General features: G+C 40.5%; 1 long non-coding RNA gene across 1 annotated transcript; it reads right to left on the bottom strand.

The window, feature by feature from the left end:
- Positions 1–2,809: 2,809 nt before the first annotated feature.
- LOC117831431 lies at positions 2,810–14,328 on the bottom strand. The gene is made up of 2 exons (XR_004634999.1): positions 14,194–14,328; positions 2,810–2,959 (listed from the first exon to the last, which is right to left on the bottom strand). It is a non-coding gene; the product is annotated as an uncharacterized LOC117831431 (long non-coding RNA).
- Positions 14,329–23,393: the final 9,065 nt, after the last annotated feature.

Raw genomic sequence — 23,393 nt, forward strand, 5'->3', positions numbered from 1 at the left:
TATTATTATTAGATTGGAGGTTGCTGCTTGGTTATTATCCCTGCAGGTTATCGCTCGTATGGAGCTTAGGAGGAAGTGTAGTAGAAGAGCAAAAGGAGGCCTCTGATTGGTCAGGACTTACATAGGGGGAAAAATACACCCTTACTTCCTGCAAACTTTCTGTTTGTAGCAGATTAACGTACCTGAATTAAATCTGACAAATCCCAAACAAATGACTGACACAGTGTGTGTGTGTGTGTGTGTGTGTGTGTGTGTGTGTGTGTGTGTGTGTGTGTGTGTGTGTGTGTGTGTGTGTGTGTGTGTGTGTGTGTGCGCGCTGTTGACATACATATTCGTGTGGATTTGTTACAGTCTGTACCTTCAGATTATTATTAGCTACAAGGCTTAGTCTGACACACTCACACACTCACATACATACTTCCCTCTCTCACACATGCAGCTGAATTATTCATATTTTTTTATCAAACCTTTAAAAATGTAAACAAATGGTTTGATTCCTGATTAATCAAAAGTCAAGCTTTGTCAGGTCTGTGCTCAAGAAGAGAATAAAACTACTTTTACAATGTTTGTTGAATGGAGGTGGGATCCATCATTTCTGATGCATTCAGGGAAGTCAGGAAATCTAAACGCCGATTGTCTTTAGTGACACAGCATCAAGCAGATTTGTGTCTCAGTGTAAATGTTTGATCTAGAACAGATTGTTAGCTGCTCTTCATGCAGATATCTGTTTATAGAGAGAAAGAAATCCTCCTCAGATTATGACGTCATTATGATGGATTGTGCTCCTCCTGCTTTTGCTCCCCATGCAGACTGTTGCAAGCCTGCTGATGATACCCGATTGGTCAATTAAAGTAAATGCACAACAAACAGAAACCAGAACCCTCCTCACAGCTAAATCTGGTGGTAGTTTGGTTGTATATTTGTCTCTTTCGATCAGTGAACTGCAGGCGGAAGAATACGTGTGTGTTGTGTCTGAAAGTAGTGCAAAGACAAATGTGCTGTCTGAGTTTGAGCATGACTTCAGGATACTTTTCATCTTTTTTGTCAGTCTCTTGTCTCCATTATTTCTCCCTGCTTCTTCTTCTTCTTGTTCCTTTTGTCTCTCACAGTAGAGCTCTCACTGTTCCTCATCCCATCAGAGGGGCCCCTGACAGCCAGAGGCCCCTGGCTCAGGCCCTGCTGTCCCGGTTAGTGATCCCTCGTTCCCTCTGCTGGTCTCCCTCAGGCAGCAGCTGGTTCGATGCCTTGCTCCAGGGCTCCTCTGTAGTCCTTGTTGTTTCTCTGCCTCCAAACTTTCTGTCTCCTGCTCACAGGTTTTTCGGCCGGTGTTTGTCTCAGCTGTGTGGATTTATTTAGTGTCTGCAGATTGATCACACTGGTTTGTATTTAACCTACTTAGGCAGAGAGCGACTCGCTAAGCTGAGCCCCCTGCAGGATTTAACATTTCCAACTGTCAGGACGAATTAACCGGCACTAATACCACTTTCATCCCTCGCTGCGTCTTCAGTGCAGTGACTCACGGCTCTGTGACGCCGAGCAGGACGACGTGGAGCGTCTCTGAGAGTGATTCTTTTAAACATCCACCATGATTAGACTCTGATCTGCTCCTGGGGCTCCAAGACGAAGAAGAAAGAAGAGTCAGGGTTTGATTTCAGGAGGAGACCATAATTAACCCAAAGCTTCTTTAGGACCCAGAATCTATAAATACACAAGACTTCTGACTTAAAGAAACGATCATATAAAGACACATTGTTGGTTCAACAAGTCAGGTCCCCATAATTTACAACCCCAATCCCAAAAAGTTGGGGCGCTTTGTCATATTTGTCATCTAATGATGCTCCAAATGTTTTTAACGGGGGACGAGCCAGGACTGCAGGCAGGCCAGTTCAGCACCTGGACTCTTCTACTACAGAGCCATGCTGTTGTAATACGTGAAGAATGTGGTTTTTCTGAAATATGTAAGGTCTTCCTGAAGACGTCATTGTCTGGACGTCAGTATATGTTGGTCCTAAACCTGTATATATTGTTCATCATTAATGGAGCCTTCACAGATGTGGAAGCTATCCATGCCCTGGACGCTTATGATCCCTATACCATCAGGGACACTGGCTTTGAACTGTGAGCTGATAACAAGCCGGGTGGTCCCTCTCCTCTTTAGAGCGAGGGACACAGCGTCCATGATTTCCAAAAAGAATGTCAGATTTTGATTCATCAGACCACAGGACAGTTTTCCACTTCCCCTCAGTCCATCTTAAACAGGCTCAGGTCCAGAGAAGTCTCCGGTGGGTCTGGATCCGGTTTATATATTGTTTACTTTTTGCATAGTTCAGTTTCAACCTGCATTTGTGGATGCTGTGACTTCCACTACAGAGTCATGTCTGTTTCTAATGCAGTGACTTCCACTACAGAGTCTTGTCTGTTTTTAATGCAGTGACTTCCACTACAGAGTCATGTCTGTTTTTAATGCAGTGACTTCCACTACAGAGTCTTGTCTGTTTTTAATGCAGGGACTTCCACTACAGTCTTGTCTGTTTTTAATGCAGGAACTTCCACTACAGAGTCAGTCAGATTAGACTATTAATTCAAGCTGCAGGAAACACTGCTCGATTAGCTCCATCAAATGTTTGTGTTCCACTTTTTGCATTAAAATGTATAAAAATTGATTTTATTCAGCAGAAACATGGAGCTGAATCCGTCTCACAGTCGTCAGATTGATGTGGAATGAAGGTTGTTTTAATTTAAATGTCTAAAAAGGCTTTTTGTTGTTTAATATGTATGAGGACAGAATGAAAGGATTGAACACAGGGGATTTTGTCTTTTTGCATCTTTAATCAGAATCAAATCTCAGAATCATTGTCTGGTTTCTTCTGTCGACTCCTCCAGGTCAGACTGGTTTCACTGGTTTCCGTGAGTTTGAGGATTAAAGGTTGAAAATATTTCTCTCAGAGCAAACAGAGACCTGCAGAGGAGGAAACATTAAGATTAACAAACAAAACCAAACATCATAAGCTCACACACACACACACACACACACACACACACACACACACACACACACACACACACACACACACATACACACACACACACACACATACACACACACACACACACTTACTTTATTTTTACCAAACTGTATAAATTTAAATAAGCTCCTCTCTCTCTTCCAGATCCAAGAAAAAAAAAAAACACCTCTATGAATTAAAGATGAGCGTGAAGAGGATTAATTATAGCGCAGTAAAACCTGTAGCTAATGTGCTGCGTTCAGAGCGACACTAATGCTAATGACAGACTCACAAACTGAGGATGTGCACACACCCAGAGCTGCTCTTATTTCATGATTTCACTGCAGTTTTATCTTAAAGTGACCTCAGAGCTCAGAAGAGTTACTTTATCTTATTTAAAAGCACTCCTGTGACATAAAAACCTCATTTCTACTAAAATCTTTCTTTAAATACCAACAAAAGTTCAAAGATGCTTCAGGTACTTTTTTCAAAGTGATAAACTATAACAGTATTTGCATTGGATGACATTATATATGTTATATAGTTTATTTTTACACCTTTATTGAATAATATGGAGTGTAAGGGCCACGTTATAGAATAATACAAATTATGGTTTTAAAAATTAAGTTGTTAATTTAAAAGAATTAATTCATATTTTTAGATGTTGTTTAGCCCGTATTTTATTTTGAAGGGGCAGGTCAAAGAGCAGCCAGCTACCTTCACTAAAAATGAGGAACATGAAGCATCTTATGGAGTTGGACTTTAATATATAGATTTAACTTCACAAGCTGTGGCTGCTCCTCTCATACATGTTATTTTAAATAAAGATTAATGACAGTTTGCAATAACAACTTCTTACTCATAACATTAACAACTTGTTTCTTGTAATTTAACAACTTTAATCTCCTAAATGTATGGCTTTATTCTCTTTCCATTTGATTTGTTGTAACTTTACGACTGTTTTATTGTAAATTTACACATTTTTTGCCATTCATTTTAATTCTTTTTATCCCGTTTTGTGTCGTCATTTTCTTGTAGATTAATGCATTTTTTCATGTAAAAAAATTCAATTGCTTCCTCGTAAACTTTCAACTTTGTTCATGTAAATTAACTAGTTTAATCTTGCAATTTGACTTTGTTTTCTTGAAATGTTATTGTAACTTTATGACTGTTTTCTCATAAATGTACTATTTTATTTCCAGTAAGTTAACATGTTTATTCCGGTAAAATTAAATGTGTATAAACTAATTACTTTTTTTGGATGATTTGACTTATTTTCCCTTATTTTCAATTTTACTCTCATACATTTATGAGTGTTTTCTCATAAATTTGCACGTTTATTCTCGTATGACTCTGGTTATGACTTTTTTCTCGTAATTTAATAGCTTTTTTAACATATTTTTACAACTTTGTTCTGGTAATTTTATGACTTTTTCTTGAAATCTCTCTTTTATTAGGGTCTTTTATTATATTAAATTAGAGAGAGAACATTTGACAGTGTAGACAGAGTGAGGAATGACGTGCAGTAAAAGTCTTCAGCCTCTGATTTAAGGACTGTAGTGTTCATAGATCAGGGTTAAAGGTTTAGTCCCACATTTCCAAAAAGGTTCACTTTTTTTACTCTTTTAAGTTTTTCTAAGGATTTATCTTTTTTTAGCGCAGAACATACAGAGTGTCTGATTAAACTGAAACACACTGTCAGGATAAATGTGTGTGTGTTGTGTGTGTGTGTGTGTGTGTGTGTGTGTGTGTGTGTGTGTGCGCGTGTGTGTGCGCGCGTGTGCGTGTGTGTGTGTGTGTGTGTGTGTGGATGTGTGGGTGTCTGCAGGCGTCGACCAGCATAGCCGCAAGGAAATGGCAGCTGTCTGAACGCATGGACACACACTGCTGATAGGGACTCATACACACACACACACACACACACACACACGCACGCACACACACACACACACACACACACACACACACACGCACACAGACACACACACACACACACACACACACACACACAAGTAATAAAAATATTTTGACTGGTTACTCTGATTTCATCTTCTCCTCGTCTATTAAATATAATGTCTACTCTTTCTTTTATTTCATCTTTATTTTTCACTGGAATGATTTTCAGATTTTACTGAATGTTTTTTTTTAACTTGATCGACTTTATTACTTTAAATATGCCCGTTCAAAAGTGCCGATTCACCAGAACCCTGTGAACAGCTGTTTATGGACTGAAGGCAAAGAAAAGTTTTGAAAATCAGAATAAATCTTTATCTCACAATCTGTAATTTATTAGTCAGAGTAAATGTGATCACTAAGCTCCTATTAAGGCTCATTACACAATCTTTAAGTGATTATTTATTTTCTATTCATGTTCAAGCTTTAGAGGAGATTACATCATAAAACAGATTGTTGTGACGCTTTTTGGGGGCTAGGAGACGTTATTTCCTGGTTTGAAGAAAAAAACCCAACATGCTTTATTTTGGAGGGACCCAAACGTACCTTCTGCTTGATGGTAACATCACAGCAGTGACAAATGTTGAATGTGTGAGCGCCCTGAAGAGACGTCAGCTTAGATGTAGTTGTAACATTTATCTTAATTCTAAATATAATAATATAAAATGAACTCTTACAGGACAGAACAAAGATATATTAACTTTTCTTACTTACTGTTGATTTGAATTCTGCTCTTTGGATCTCAGTGTCCTTCCTCTTTTTGTCTGATATTTTGCCTGCTGTTAAATTTTATGTTAAATGTATTCAGATTATTTTATGTCCCTCAGGTTTGTTTTATTAAGTTGTTTATCTATTTTCCTTCTCTTCATCTAGGTTGAATATTTTATTATTATAGAGGATATGACAGTGGAAAAGCAGAGAGAGAGAGAGAGAGTGGAGGGTGTTTGTGCTTATGAATATCTACATCCTTACCTTTTGTTTAATATATACTATAATATATATACTATATACTATAAGTATGAACTGAAAATTGCACATGAAACAAAAAAAATGTTACTAAAATAAAGTATAAAAACAAGGGTAGATATTAATATATACACAAAGAAGCAAAATAAAGCAAAGAGAGTAAGGAAGTGGAGCTAGAGAGAGCTTTGAGCCTCCTGTTAATCAGCTACAACACATGAGTCTACTTACCACGCCCCTAATTATTTAAATGTATGTAAAACTGTGACTTTATATTTGCTGAATGGATGCATTACAAAAACTTCATCATCTCTAGAGTTTGTACGAGTAAATGAATGAGCCATATATCCAAAACTGTCCTTGTCCCAGCCTGTAAACATATTTAATTCTGCTTAAAAGTTTGACATTTTAACATGGAGCTCTATGGGGACCGACTCACTTTCGGAGATAGCCTCCAGTGGACACTTCAGGAACTGTAGTTTTTCACATTTCAGTGTTGTCTTCCTTTTTAAACACCTGTTATTGCTCGGGGTGTATGTCTGAATTCAGCTACAGATGTAAGAGACAGACTGATGGCAACCAGCGCCCCCTGCTGTTTAAGTAAGATACTGCAGTTCCTTTTTCATCTCTCTGATTTAAGTCGTCGTTTTAGAGTACATGTTTCAAATGATTCACGAAGAACTGTAACATATCAGTACACATCCTCAGGTGAGCACACAGACTTTATCACCAGTCAGATTTAAAGTCGTGTTTTGACGTCTTAACAGAAACGACGTAACCGAGTCGTCCTTTTTACTCTGCAGCAGAAACTTAACGATGTGAGCAGAACCAGCCGAGGACTGCAGGTGAGTTCACTTTAGGGTCACAGCTTTAATTGTGAAGTCAGTTTGTATCTCATTAATATTTCCACTGAGCCCTCTGGGACTGTGTGTGTGTGTGTGTGTGTGTGTGTGTGTGTGTGTGTTTGCCTGAAGGTGAAGCCTTTCTCTTCTAACTGAACTCTTCCTCACACACAGAGTTTTAGAAGCAGACTGTCTGATGTTCGCCGGAGCCCCGAGGTCAGAGCTAAAACGAGATCGGACCTCAGAAGGGTTTAATCCGGTCTGACGTCCCGGCAGCCAAATCTGCTCCTCAGACTGCAGAACGAGCTGCTGTTGTTATTTGGAGAGGAGGAAAGAAAAAACGAAGCCAGTGCCTGCAGGAGGCGATGCGTGTGGACAGAGCGAGTACGAGGAGGACGAGGAGGAGGGTCACGGTCCGCTGTGACCTCTGACCTCTTGTCTCAGCATGAGGCTGGGACACTCAGGGTCAGATGTTCTTCAGAGGAGGAAACGCCCTGTACAAAAACACGCTGTAAGAAATATCCGTCTGAAAATCTTTGAAGACTTTGGGGAGAGTTTGTGCCAGATGCTGGATCCTGGCTGCAGATTTATGATGTGATCTCCTGCAGTAAAATGTGCAGGTTCTTCCATATAAAGGTGAAAAATCTTTCCTTGCTTCCATCCAAATGCTACAATATGAAAAAATAATCCAGGACAAATAAAATTAGGAGTGAAAAGGCATCATTCTTCAGCTTCACAAGAAGGAGAAAGTTTTGTTTGTATGATGTGTGCAAAAATCATTCATTAAGAAAGCATTAAGAAGTGCCGAGCAAATCTTATAAAGCCCCTAAATAACACACAATGTATAAATAGAGGAACACCAATGGTTGACTAAAAACAAGGATGAAATGTTAAATATTACTTCAAAGAATATAAAAGTTATGCAACTTTTTTTACATTTTTCAAAAGGCTGTCAAACTATCAATGTTCGCTCAAATTATCAATTCAAATTCTAAGCATAGGTTCAACTCCAAAGGACCCAAACGAAGAAGCAAAGAGGAACACCAAGGCACCAGAGCTGGATGGTGAGGTGGCTGGGCTGTCCCCCTAGAGTCCTGCATGGGTTCAGGCTGAAAAAACAACATGAAGCTGGCAACATGTGGGTCCACCACCTAAAGGTAGGCATGGGTGTGTGCACCAGGCAAGGGTGTAGACCTGGGCGTGCTGATCCCAGGCAGGGCAGGGTGGTCTCTGGAATGTGGAACCTCCCCTTTCTGGAGTCCCTGAGCTCCCTTGTCTCGTAGGTTTCTCTGGATCTCTGCTGCTGTGGACGTGCCAGACTCCAGCTGCTACAACTACTACTATCCATCTCACCACTATCATCTCTCTGTCTCTCTTCATCTCCCTCTATCCCTCTCTCCAACACGGTCTCAGCAGATGTGTGTCTAACATGAGTCTGGTCCTGCTTGAGGTTTCTGCCTGTTAAAGGAAGTTTGTCCTTGCCACTGTAACTTGCTAAATGCTGCAAAGTGCTCTGCTCATGGTGGATTAAGATGAGATCAGACTGAGTCCTGTCTGTAAGATGGGACTGGATCTGATCCGGTCTTGATGTTGGGTCTTTGTTAATAATAGAACATAGAGTACGGTCTAGACCTGCTCTGTTTGGAAAGAGTCTGAGGAGAACATTTGTTGGGATTTGGCGCTTTATAAATTAAAGATTGATTGATTGAAGCCGACCCTGGATAGGAAGCGGATGGATGTTTATCTCCATAAATTTGCATTTCAGAGCAGTTTGAAGTCCATGTTAATGAAGTAAAGCTATTCTTAATAATAATAATAATAATAATTCATAGAATTTATGTAGCACTTTTCTAAGTCCTCAAAGTCGCTTTACATAAGGTGAAACTAAAAAATAAAACATATAAAATAAAACAAAACAAGAACAGAGGTGGGGCGGGGGGAGAGGTCATGTGTTGTATGCTTTTTGGAACAGGTAGGTCTTGAGGTGGTTTTAAAATAAGAGGAGAGTCAGAGTTGCGGATGTGTGGAGGGAGGGAGTTCCAGAGAGTGGGGGCAGCGATGGCAAAGGCTCTTACTTATCAATTCTTACTTCTTGACATACTTTTTCTTTACATTCGTTCACGCGAAAAGCATCAAAAAGTCATTCAACAACATTCAAACTGGATCTTAAGATACAGAAGCAAACTACTTGTACACAGAACATCCAGGAGATAAATCCCTCAGTGTCCTCATGAGGAGCATCACTTTTTACAGCGTGTTAAAGGAGTCATCCCATCACAGTGTGGCAGCAGGAGACGAGCAGTGACAGCCAAGGAGCGTACCTGTCCAGACCCCTCTTTTAGAGACTCACTGAGACAGAAACTTTACGTAACCTCACAGTCTGAGCAGAAGAAACACAAAAACAGACAAACAAAAACAACATCAGGACTGAAGAGGTTTCACAAATACTCTGGTGAGCACACTTTATCCTCACAGCTCGCTTTTGTGAAGACGTCAATAGAAACTCTCAAGCTTCAAGCCTCTGTTTACAATCATCCCGGCTACATGCTCCTGTTAGTTGCTGTTACACCACACCCTAAGGTATCCATAAACATGACCCAATACAAGAGGATTAAGGACTCAAGTACTTCTGCACAAACAACTAAATTACTAAACAAAGGTAAACAAAACACAACAAGACAACAGAAGTACAAAACCTCCTGTCTGATGTTGAGACTGGTGAGTAAAGCACAACAGACACATATACAGGAAACAAACAGCTACAACAGTCAATCAAAAAGAATAAGTCATATTTGGCGGTATGGCTCTGTTCGTAGAGCTCCCTGCCTTTCCTTGTGCGTACCTGGAATGGCAAATCCTGAGTCAGGGGGAGCAAACTTCTCCTGACTTTCATGTGCCTGCATGAAAAGCCAAGGCAGGCAGAGCAGCAGCAAAGATTCCTGACATACAGAACAAAGCGGGAAAATGCATGTCCACAATTCTTTAGTTGAGACGCTCTGATAAAAATGTATTCAACATTTTTCTGAGTATCATCCGAAATAATTGAAGCTTCAATCGCCAAAATGAGCAAAGGTAGGCCCCAAAATCAAGCTCAGCCCAAAGTATGTCAATCAATCTTTATTTCTATAGCACCAAATCCCAACAAATGTTCTCCTCAGACTCTTTCCAAACAGAGCAGGTCTAGACCGTACTCTATGTTCTATTATTAACAAAGACCCAACATCAAGACAGGATAAGATCCAGTCCCATCTTACAGACAGGACTCAGTCTGATCTCATCTTAACCTCAGGCAGAAACCTCCAGCAGGACCAGATTTATGTTAGACACACATCAGAGAGAGGGATAGATGGAGATGAAAGCTGCCATTAACCCAAGCAACTATCATCCAACAGCTCAGCTTATCACATCTACACATCCAATCAGCGAACAGCAAAATATGCATCATATTTAAACTGTTTCAGCCTGCTTTCTGTCCCTCCATTGCAACCCACCTCCACCCCAACTCCTCCTTTACTTCTGTGTCTGATTTCACCAGCGTCATATGTATTATGGTGGGGAGAGCACACCTCGCCTCTCTTCCATTTGCATACATGAAAAGCCAATGCAGGCAGAGCAGCTGCAAAGACCCCCGAGGTGCAGAGCAGAGCGAGAGATTGAAAAAAAGACCAAAGCATAATTCTCCTATGAGTCCTTTGAGACAGGCAGAGCAGCAACAAAGACCATTTTAGAGTAGATGATGTTCTTGAGGCGGAGCTTGACTCCGTAGCCTGCCGGAACTAAGGCTATGCCCAATTTGTTATAAGAGAGCCTAATCTAGAAAAACATGGACTCAGAGGAAAATTATTTTCAACCTAGGCCCTATATTCTGTTTCCCAGGGGTCTTTGCTGCTGCTCTGCCTTCCTTGGCTTTTCATGTATGCACAACCTCGGGCCCCTTTTTTAAGATTTTGGGGGTCTAAGGCATATATACAACAAACAGGAACTACTCTATTAGGCAGCCTGAACCGAGTTCTCTGACCACCCCTCCACCCAAAAGTCACCGGTCGGGGTCGTTGGAGAACTCCGTCATTAAACCCTCCTCAACATCTCGGCATTGTGGAGGTAAACAAGTTCATCGCTCGTTATGTTTCAGATCATTAGAGCATGTTTTCCTCCTGAAACATCTCACACACTCACATCCACCAATCAGAGAGAAATCTGTGAGAGAGAGTCAGATTCTCACTTTACTGACATTTAAATCAGGTACATCACACACACACACACACACACACACACACACACAAACACACACACTGAGTACTTGGCGGTTCACGGTGACTCAGCGTGTCTGTGGGCGGAGCATCTGAGTCACCCTCAAACAACTACAGAGCCAATAATACATTCCTCCATCCATCCATCCATCTCTGCATACCTCCATCATCCCTCCATCAGGTTAGAATAAACAGATTATTCTAATTATCTTTAATCTACACTTAATGTTTTTTAATACATCTGAACTCTTTATTCTCTGATTTTAAGTCCAATCTGTTGTTTAATTCAGGGAACAAGAGAACGAACGAGTCTTGAACGCAGCATTTCTTCTGCGTGATGCTCTTTCACACCAACCTTCACTCTCATTTTCACGGATTAACAAATTAATTCACATAATCTGACTTTAATTTGCTCTTCGTTTAGTCCCATGAAACATCACAGTCATAATAAGCTTTATTGGCAAAGTATGCGCACACTCACGAGGAATCTACTCCGCATCTTTACAGCTCTACTCTCACAAACATAAGCCTCATTCGTGTGTTGTGATCATGAGTCCTAAAACTTCACATGTAGTTAAAGAGCACTCAGACTCCCCCTCTGATTGGCTGCCTGAATAATTGCCTCATTGTATGAACATTCACACATGTGTTTCAGAGTCTGCTGTCATCCTCCTCTTTTTATTTCTACCTCTGTTTTTGTTTCGAGCCTCGGACACCATGGCAACAACCAACCCAAACACCAAACAAAGACAGCTGAAAACTTACACTGGGCGTGTGTGTGTGTGTGTTTGTAAGTATGTGTGTGTTTCTGTGTGTGTGGTTATGTAACAGACAGTAACCCATCAACAATAACATTTACAGAGAGAAAGGAGAGAGAGAGAGGGAGAGAGAGAGAGAGAGAGAGAGGCAGAGAGAGGTAGAGAGGATAAATCAGAGGGCTCGGTTTAACACCTGAGGTCTGCGTGAGGAGACAGGATTTGGGGTTAAAGAGGAGCTCTAGGTTTACCCTCAGGGAGTCACTGTTAAAAATGTACGTTAGCATGATTACATCCACGAAAATCAGTCATCTTATCCTGTGTAGCGTCATGAGCTATGCCTGATTCAGGTGCGGCATTCCTCCAAAGGACTCGGCTTTATGTTACACGGCGTCACATAGCAGGCTAACTAGCTTACTAGTTAAAAAAAAGTAGCGTCACATAACTTTACCGTCATCACCGATATTTTAAAGATATTCAGGTTAGCAGGTGTCTGTCTTTTTTAACATTTGTAAAGCTTGCTGTTGAGTTAAAACTAGGAAGGAGCAGACCATCACCAGGATGTAATTTGACTTAATTGGAATAGTGATTCTGAATTTGATGCTGAACTTCTTGCTCTTGGTTCGGGGAAGCTCATTAGGGGATCTGCCGAAGCTCCTGGGCACGATGGAGGAGGACAGACAGAAATAGAAAGAAAAGGGGTTGGAGGAAGAGGTGCAGAATGTAAGAGCGAAAGGAGAGGAGAGGGATAGGTTTGAATTTGTAAGAGTGCAAGAAGATGCACGGTTCAGGTGTGGTCCTGCTCCTGAAAGTTTGCTTTAAAGCATCATCTGGCAGAGTATTAATCTGCCGTTTTGGAGTCTAATGCCTTGTTTGAATTGTTGTACCTGGAATCACAGGATATGTTGGTAGGAGAGAGATGCACTCGATGCATCCTCTGCAGCCCTGGAAACATTAGGAGGAGCCTTCGACCTGCACCTGTAATGCAATCTGCCTTCGAAGGATGCAGCCCTTAAATTGGGATAAAGCTCTAGTGAAAGAAAATCAAAGCCAAGTCTTTGACACCTTCCAACAGCAAGTCCAGTGTGTTTGATTTTCTTTCTGCCTTCTTTAAAGTGTTAAATCATGTCAGTGACATTGACCAATGGAAGCACAGAGCACTATGCACGTGCTAAAGATAAGATAAGATAAGATACTCCTTTATTCGTCCCACAACGGGGAAATTCATGGAGTTACAGTAGCAAACAAAAAGGTGTACAGTACAAGAATTTCAACAAGAATATGTGTAGAAAAAAAATGTTCATCAAAGACGACAGATTGGCCATAATTCTCCCACCACCTCAACAGGGTCCAGGACTGAGCTGGCCTTCTTCACCAGTTAGTTCAGTCTTGCTCTCCTTTATCCTGTCCGCCCACAGCAGGTGAAATCCTTCCAATGTAGCGTTCATGTCCGGTGTTAGCTCTGTTAACATGATGCTACTCTGGTGCAAAGTCAGGAGTGTAAACAAACGAAATGTCTAATAACAGAAGAATGATGTAGTTGGTGCTGTGAAATGAAACTATGAGACAGAAACCCTGCCTCAATGATTTGCCATTGAAGGACGACCACCACAGATTGAAAACCGAGAGATGTCGGCGTGAGATAGCAGACACACTTCAGTCACAAGGAGAGTAACTAGCTAACATATCATTCCAAGTAATGTTAACGCGCTCTTGTCATGACCCAAAGACGCTTCTACGGATGTTTTCTCTCTTTATTTCTTTAAGGCCTTTCTGAACACAACGCAGCAAGTTTCATGCTTTGTTTGATTACAGACTTTTTCTCTTCCTCCCAACAGCATTATATCCGTCGTGATATTAGCCCGTTCACCACTGAATAGTACATCACGTCGGTCGAGTCACGGCACAATTTTATGGCTTTGCACTCGTCTGATCTGACACAGTGACCATCAAGTTCAACACACCAAGGTTTTTAATAAGTAAACTGGCTTCACAAATTCTCAAGCTCCAGTTAGAGATGACGGCAATTCAAGAGGCTGGTTATAAACTTATGAACTCTTTAACTCTGGCTTTCTGCCTCAGCCTCAGGTGACCGAAAAGGCAACGTTTGACCGTTCTCTTTGCAAACTAATGTGATGTTGGCCGGCTCGGAGTATAATGAAAAACGTCCCTGATTCTTGTGATACTTTGAGCAAACTTTTGAGCAGAGGCTACACTGAGTGAATCCCATTTTGTCCCGACTACTTCCTGAGTGGGCGTAGCCTCTGGATTTAGGATCCTACTCTGTATGTCTGATGTGCACCCCGGAGGTTCTGCAGCCATCAGATCCTGCCGCCGCTCTGACAGCTCAGGACATGACACTATTAGTCTAGACAGAGGAGGTGAAGCAGAGTCTGCTGTCATTCAGCTGCTGTCACACACTCACATCTCCTCCTTCGTCTGATCCTCCCTGACGTCCACCATGTTGTATCGTTTCTCCCCGAGAGAGCCGCGTCATGTCAGGACACCCACCGTCACCTCGGTCTGACATGGAGGAGCAGTGTGACAGCTCAGGGCGTCACGCAGCCTCTGAAGCGCCTCAGGTGAGTCTCATGAATATTTAACGAGGCAGAAAGAAGGAGTGAAGACGCCTGACTGGACCGGTCCACTTCCCCCTCCAGGTGGGGGGGGGGGCAGAGCTCTGAGCTGGTGAGTTATAACAATCTGACCCGAGGTCGGCGTCAGAGCAGGAGGCTGAAATTCATCTGATTTACATGTATGATGCCAAACTCTTCTTCCTCAACTCAACACACAATGTTTATTCATGCGCGGTTATTCATCAGATCTCAGAAGCGTTCTTCTTTAGGTGGATTTTATTTGAAGGGACAAACTGTTTCAAGAGATCTCACAAGAAGGACAAGTTGACAAAACGCTGATCATAATCCAGTTTATTACAAGCAAAGATTTTTATTTTTAAGGTTTAAAGATGATCGTTCATTGCTGACTCCCGTTTTAGTCACTCTGAGGAGAAGCAGGTTGGAGGCAGACAACATGTTTGTTAGCTTGCAGATGCAGACGCCACAGACTCACGACTGTTTCACTGCAACCTGTGTTTCATGTAAACAGTGACCTCAGTCACATGACTCCAGCTGTCCGGCGGTCCTGTGTTCTGAAAACGCAACCAGTGGGTCTTGACGGACGAGAGAGCACGGAGACGGACCAGACACAGATCTAGTGGAAGTCTCCTCTTGGTAGCTACTTAATGCTGTTAGCAAACAGCTTTAACACTCTCTTTAGCCATAGTCTGCCGGGAATACCATAATACAACCAGGCACTGGAGAAAACGATTAAAAACTGTACCTTTAAAACAAGAAAATATTCACAGTAACTCTTCGGTTTTCAATAAATGAACGAATACTCAAGCAATCGAAAATCACGTCCAATCACTATTATTCGTAAGTACGAAACTCACGTATCATTCCTATTAGACATTCATACTGACTATAGCTTGCATATTACAGCTTTAAATGGGATAAAGTCTTTTGTAGGTTTTAACAATTCTGTGTACTGTTTACAGAGGTGGGTAGTAACGAGTTACATTTACTCCGTTACATGTACTTGAGTAGTTTTTTCAAAAAATTGTACTTCTGAGAGTATTTGTTTTGCAGAGTACTTTTTACTCCTACTCAAGTACATTTGTGTTAAAAAATATGTACTTTTACTTCGTTACATTGGGCTGTCCAGTCGCTACTTTTACCGTTCCTTTTTTTCTACATTTTATATTGTTTTATACTCAGCCGATCTCTCACGCAGCTCCTTCTGATCCAGAGCTATAAATAGCCTCAACACTGAATGAACGGAGAAGTAGCTCCGCCCCCGCCTCCACCTACAGCTGGGGAGAGAGGCTGCGTAATACCTGCGTCCCCTTTGGAGGAACATGTTTACCCTGTACCCAACATCCAGACTCTCTCATAACTTCTAAATGACGAGGAGAAACAGTCACATTATGCGCTGCTTACTTTATCTATACGGTGGAAATCTTGAGCTTATAGAACAATTAAATCTTAAAAACATGTCATGGTGAGTTATCAGTTAGGTAAGCTAAGGGTCAAACTGGTTAATATTAAATCTTAAAAGCATGTTATAGTTAGTTATCAGTTAGGTAAGCTAATGATCATACTAGTTAATATTAAATCTTAAAAACATGTCATGGTGAGTTATCAGTTAGGTAAGCTAATGATCATACTAGTTAATATTAAATCTTAAAAGCATGTTATAGTTAGTTATCAGTTAGGTAAGCTAATGATCATACTAGTTAATATTAAATCTTAAAAGCATGTCATGGTGAGTTATCAGTTAGGTAAGCTAAGGATCATACTAGTTAATATTAAATCTTAAAAGCATGTCATGGTGAGTTATCAGTTAGGTAAGCTAATGATCATACTCGTTAATATTAAATCTTAAAAGCATGTTATAGTTAGTTATCAGTTAGGTAAGCTAATGATCATAGTAGTTAATATTAAATCTTAAAAGCATGTCATGGTGAGTTATCAGTTAGGTAAGCTAAGGATCATACTAGTTAATATTAAATCTTAAAAGCATGTCATGGTGAGTTATCAGTTAGGTAAGCTAAGGATCATACTAGTTAATATTAAATCTTAAAAGCATGTCATGGTGAGTTATCAGTTAGGTAAGCTTAGGATCATACTGGTTAACATAAAATCTTAAAAGCATGTTAGAAATGTTGGAAAGTAATCTAAAGTAACTTATAAGAGCAGTAAGGTAGCATGCTAATAAAAACAGCTGCTTCTGATGCTCAACAGTCACCTCAGAGAGATTCTTCAGGACTGAGTTCATGGCCTTTTTAAACACTTCCAAGTTGTTTTAGTATTTTCAAGTTATGTTTTTAAGTAAGATGTACTGAAAATAAGTTAAAGGTTAAAAAAGAAAGTTTGGAAGGCATAGATACATTTTTTATTGTAATGTTGGAGTATTAATGTTCTGGAGTTCTGATGACATCTCAGACACAGTTTGAAGTTCTAGCTTGTTTTAAAAAATGAAAGTGGGTACATTAGTTTGTGCACAGTGCAGCTTCTCTTTCTTTAATGTTTGAAAGTAAACCATGCCTAACAGCATTCATTTTGGCATTTTCCTATTTATGTCACTTTATTAAAGGCAGTGTGCACTTCACATTGGTATTAGCATTTCCAATACAGTACAATTTTATATATGATACTACTCACAAGTTACTCATTACTTGAGTAGTTTTTTTTTTAGGTACTTATTTACTCTTACTCAAGTACTTATTTCTATGAGTACTCTTACTTCTACTTGAGTAACATCATTAGAAAGTAACAGTACTTTTACTTGAGTACTGTTTCGGTTTACTCTACCCACCTCTGACTGTTTATAAACAGGGGTGAAAAAGTTCCTCTATGTATACGTGTGTTTCTGTGTTTCTGTGTAAAGAGTGCGGTGAAGCAGCTGCCGTGGACATTGGACTGAAGATTTATGATCTGAAAACATGTAAAAACTACAACAACAGGCGCTGACGCTCACTGTCAACACTCATTTAATCACAAACGTCTTTATTTTTAACAAACAGAATCATCAGAGAGCAGAAACGGAGAAACAACAAGACGGCAAACACACCAATACTGCTTTCTCTCTCTCTCTCTGTGCGTGCGTGCGTGCGTGCGTGTGTGTGTGTGTGTGTGTGTGTGTGTGTGTATGGAGGTGTGGGTGGAGGGGGTATTAGTCACCAGAAATGGCACAGAGCCTCTCTCTCTCTCTCTCTCTCTCTCTCTCTCTCTCTCTCTCTCTCTCTCTCTCTCTCTCTCTCTCTCTCTCTCTCTCTCTCACAGTAAGTGGGTCACTCCATCTGGAGCAGAATATGGAAAAACAGCAACACAACATTTTCTACCAAATGCTTCAACACACGAAAAAAAACTCAGTCTGAAGTCAGGGGGAGGTGAAAATCAGCAAAACATGGGCTGACCACAAAGAAGGATCACTTGTTTCTTTAGAAATGCCTCAAATCATCGTCATTTCCAACTATTCAGCACATTGTTTTAACCTTTACATGCCCTTCATGCTTCTCTTAAACGCTGGAGAGTTCTTCCAAAGAGAGTTACCTTCAGAGACGTTTAAAGGGTTAGTTAGTTACTTCTGAAATACACATCACCTGTCAAGGTTTCTATCTTTCTTTCTCAAGGTGACTTCAGTTCTTGCAATCTGAAATTCCTGCACATTTCAAGGAAGCTTCTTGGTAAGTTCGCCCACAGGCCGAGAGAGACCCGACAGGTTTTTGGCAGCAGCTCAGCGTGACCATTGAGATTTAGCCTCGTACCTCCTGATTTGTAAAGACTTGTAAAAGTAAATGTTATCCGTGGTTAAAGTGGTGAATCATGGCTTCAGAATAGATGGTGTAGAAATGTGCCGAAATGTCAACATGAAGTTCTTTACTAGAGTAGAGTGCTGTGTCCCGTGATCTATGAGATGACGTAGGCCTGCAGAAAAATTTTAAATATGTCAACTGTGTAACATATTGGGGCGCTGGTGGCCTAGCAGTCTAAGTGCCCCGCTATAGTCCTCGCCGCAGAGATCCTGGTTCAGCGACCATTTCCTGCATGTCTTCCCCCGCTCTCTGCTTCCCACATTTCCTGTCTCTCTTCAGCTGTCCAATCATTAAGGCACAAAAGCCCAAAATTATATCTTTAAAAATAAAATAAATAAATGAATGAATGAATAAACTATTTAACTTGCCATAAAATGCAGAATATACAGTAAGTCTCTCTGGTGTATAAGAAGTAGACCTTTTTTGAGGCTCCCAGAGAAGGGGAAAAAGTTCAGCAATGTGCGGTTCATATGAAGATGTGTAGCTCTTTCTAGAAACATCTTTTATCCGTTTCCTGCCAGCTACCTGTACTGGCCTACGATAGCGTTTGTGGTTATGAGGCAAGGACAGGGCCACTACCAGCAAGCACTACACAAGGTTTATTTACTTAATGATATAATACTGTTTCTTTGAACGTTAGTTGATGACTTAAAGTGAAGAAAAGCATGAAAAAGTGGCGCCTGTAGCGTGGTAAGCCTCATCTTGAAGTTGAAGTAGGGCGATTACTTTCTAGACTTCTACAACAGAGTTTCAAACATCTTTTTCCAACCAGCAGAGTCTCCCCCTGCTGGACATAAGGGAAAATTCACTTTTAAAAATTTCACTTTTAAGGCAGTGTTAGGTTTGTCAACATCCGTAAGTAGGGTCTTCATTGACGTACTTGTTTCTCATGATTAAAAAGATGCAATGACGTTACAAAGCGGAGTAAACTGTGGCGATTTCTCAGTTCATGAATGCTGTGACGAATAATGATGATGCGAAACAGTCAGCTCTGTTCGACTCCATTACATCACAGTTTGTTTTCCTTTTTAACCAATCATCCATCAGCAACAAGTGCTCCAGTCCATTTTATTTTTGTCCTTATCTTTTTCATTTCCATTTTTTGGTGATATTCATCCAGTGCATGTCGGTAAGAAGTCTGTCAACAGTCTACGAGGGAAGCTAAAACTAGCTAGCTCTTATAAAAAAGCCTAACAAAGCTCCTGCTGGCAGCTGGCATCACGAAAGATGAGCGCCTCATTACAACCAGCGGTCTGCATAGTGACGATAAGAGGCGACCTGTGGACACATTTTTAACCCTCAAAGATCTAGACAGCCGCCGGCAGCTTCTTGTTCTTAAATGTTTGATAACTTTTGAACCGCTAATCCAATCAACAAGCTTTAAAAACTCAGTTACGGCGGACATCTCAGCTTTCCATTGATACCACGTTTTTCTCATTCCGCATTTTCAAAGTAAATTCAGGAGAGTCTGGCGCCCCCAAAGATGGTCAAGGTCAAGAATCAGAGTATCGTCCCTGAGGAGGACGGAGTTCTTTCTGGATACAAGGGGAGAGTATAAACAAAATTGAGGAGATCTATAGATGAACAATGATATATAATGATTCAATAAAGTGAGTAAATGTGAAGTCTTGTAATTGAATGTTTATAAAACTTTGTTCTTTGTGGAATCGGGCTTCTGTGAGCGATTTGTGTTATGTGGGCATTTTTTGAGAAGGCAGCACAATTCAACAGAATACCTGTTAGTGATTAGCATATCATGTTTCATTCACTAATGGCTGAATTTAACAAAGCTGAGCTACCTTACCATACACATCTACCAACTCCAGACCCCAAATCATTCAGTCATTGATGCAATGTGACTTTTACAGTTTTCATAATTGTTGGGCTTCATTTTTTATATGACGAGGAAGGTTTTCAGCCAAGATGACTAAACACGGTCAAGTGTTCTTTCTTCCTACTGAAGTTTTTACAACCAGGAGAAATGTCTTGTTTTAAAAACAGTCGTAAAACTGTCTGAGGATGTTATGACTGACTAAAATCAGACTGAACTGACTGATTACATCTTGACTAAAACAACACAAAGACTAAACTGTGACTAAGACTCAAACTAAACTCAGATTTCTTATCAGAATTAACCCAGACCAGCAGGCTCCGTCTTTTACAGTCAGACCTGCAGCGGTGTTTGACTAATGAGTCATTTAATGCATCAGAAAAAAAAATCAGGATCCATCAATTATTTCTAAAAATATAAAGTCTTGACTCTGCAGCCTCTCGCTGCCTGATTAAAGGTTGCACCGAGGACTTTTAAGGCTGTTGAGGTTTTCTGGACTGACCTTCAGTACGTGTTTGACTGATAACAGTGTGGCGGTTTATCATTGAGGGATTTCCATAAGTACTGTCATTATCTTAGGTGACTCAGTTCAGCTCCGTCCTCAACAACAGAGTCCAAACTTTAAAACATTTATCTGCTGCTCAGAAATTCTTCGGAAGCCTTGCATGACTTCCTGCTGACACATGAGGACCTCATCGGTGTGTCACCAGAAAGTCAGACTCTCTTCTATTGGGTCTGATCGCTTATCATTAAAAAATGATGTTAACAATTAGTATGAGAAGTAAAAATAAAAGCACCATAATCAGTATTAATGTCAGTACCAGTACATGAGAAGACTGGACTGTATACGTACTGTATGAAGGGGTGTGATTAACAAGTAGAGTTAATTTTAAGAGCTGTTGTTGTTCCTGGAGCTCTGATTCACGGAGAGAGGAACCACTTCATCCTGTGACTCATCGATGAGTTGAACAAGTAAAAGCCTCCAGGAGTAAATTGATCAAACACAGCATACAGCCAACCATCTGTGGACAGTCGTATTCATATCCCTCCGTTTACATTTCGTCTGAGTCTGATTTTCCTCCTTAATGAATATTAGTTTTGGGTTTCTCAGATTTTTACTTATCAATCAGAGAAGTTGTGAAGCATCATTTAAAGCTGAATAATCCTGTGTTTGTCAGACCATGAGCTGGAAAAAGAGACCATACTTCTCCCATATTAGCTTCACTGTACTGACTATTATTTAAAATCCCCGCTCCACCCTAAAAAAGTAGAACCAATAAGGTCTCTCCCCTCTGTATTAATCTAGTAGTTAGGATTCAGGTGGCAGACACTCAGGCTTTAAAACCTCCTTTCAGTAAAGCTTATGATGCTTTGTGTAAAGTTAAATGCTTCTGTTTGTTGCCAGACCAAGCGCTGATATTCCTCCCATATTAGCTTCTCTTCAATGAATATCCCTCTTCTCAGCCACAAAGCTCTTAATGGTCAGGCACCATAATGTCTTAAAAAACACTCATAATGCTATATTACCCAACCAAAACATTGCACTTCTAGAAATTCAGGCCTATTACTAGTTACCAAAAGTAGTATGGGAGGCAACACCATTAGTGTTCAATCTGTGCTGGTCAGGGAGGCAGGCACCATCTCTATTCTTGTACAGGCTTAAGATTTAGTTAATGAGCCTGGCTCAGACTTGCCATGGACATCCCCTTTGTGATGCTGCTATAAGCCTAGACTGCAAAGTTTGGTTAACTTTTAAAGCTCTTAATGGTCAGGCACCACAATATCTTGTAAAGCACATAATGCTCGATTGCCCCAACCAAAACATTGCACTTCTAGAAATATAGGACTATATACAGCAACAAAAGTAGTACGGGAGGCAGCACCATTCATTTTTAGCTTTCTCTATAAATTACTTTTCCATCTGTGTTGGTCTGGGAGGCAGACACCATCTCTATTCTAGTATAGGCTTAAGATTTAGTTTAGGAAGCTTGTACCTATGCCTGGCTCAGACTTGCCATGGACCGACCCCTAGTAATGCTGCTATAAGCCTAGACTGCAAGGTTTGTTTAACTTTAAAGGCTCTTAATGGTCAGGCATTACAATATTTTGTAAAGCACATAATGCTCCATTGCCTTCATCAAAACATTGCACTTCTTGAAATGTAGGACTAAAGCTAGTTAACATGGGAGTTAGAACTGTCTTTATTACAGTGTTTCTCAACTGTCGGGTCGCGACCCAAAAGTGGGTCGCGGACTCATTTTGAGTGGGTCGCAGGCCTTTAGCTGTGATAAAAAAAAAAAAGTAAATAAAAATTCCTGTGCTGTTATTTTGAAGGGTACTTTTTTTAGCGGAGTACTGTCTAATCTCACTCCAGGACAGTAGGTGGTGATAATACCCTGTAATGCTAAGTGACGCAGTGCATTTTAAAGTATAGAAGACAATCAAAGTATGTTTTTTTCTTGGGAAATAAGCATGGCTAAACGCAAATAATACAGCGACTACAATAAATATGGACTTTACCATATTGATAATAATGGATGACAAAAATCTTAGTTTGTTGTGTGCACCGAGGTGTTGGCAAGTGAAAATATGATTCCATCAAAATTTGGGTCGCGGCTTATCGCTAAGGAGTGATGGTGGGTCCCAGAGCCAGACCAGTTGAGAACCACTGCTTTATTAGGCATCTCAATAAATGAGTCATTAGTCAGTTTTGGTTGAAGCAGGCACCATTTCTACTCTAGTGGATGCTTAAGATTTTAGAGACTTGTCTTAGACTGGTCTCTGAAAGTAGTATGGGAGGAGGCAGAGCCATTCATTATCAGGCCAGTCTCATGTAAGGTCATCATACAGTTTTGGTTTTGGAGGCAGAAATCTTCTCACCTTTGGAGTAGGCTTGAAATATTTATTTTGATGTAGCTCAGTAAAGGTTGACGAAGGTTGCCTTGGTGGACCAGCCTTTAGTTGTGCTGCTATAGGCTTAGACTGTAAAGTTTAGTTAGGTACTAACAGTTAACACAGCGTTATGATGATAGAACCTAGATAAGGCATACATAAGGTGAGCATTGAACCATGTGACACTCAGACTAAATAGGCTTATATTTCTCCCATATAGACTTCTCTGAATGACAGTATAACTGAGTATCATCAGCATAACACTTAACATTTTGGGGGTATTTCTTGACAATATTCATATCTAGTGCAGGGGTTCCCAAACCTTTCAGTCCAAAATTAAGGAACCAGAGACTCGTGACCATCACTGTCCCTTGAGGTGGTTGAAGATTTCTGGCAGCCACAAACACAAAAAATCACAACAGCCAAACAAACCATCGTAAAGTTTTATAGTAATTTATAAAAGGCTTGAAGCAGAATACGAATCATCTTCAGATTTAAACTATTGCAGTGATAGGACATACAGATG

The sequence above is a fragment of the Notolabrus celidotus genome, chromosome 19 (genome assembly GCF_009762535.1).
Source record: "Notolabrus celidotus isolate fNotCel1 chromosome 19, fNotCel1.pri, whole genome shotgun sequence".
Lineage (NCBI taxonomy): Eukaryota > Metazoa > Chordata > Actinopteri > Labriformes > Labridae > Notolabrus > Notolabrus celidotus.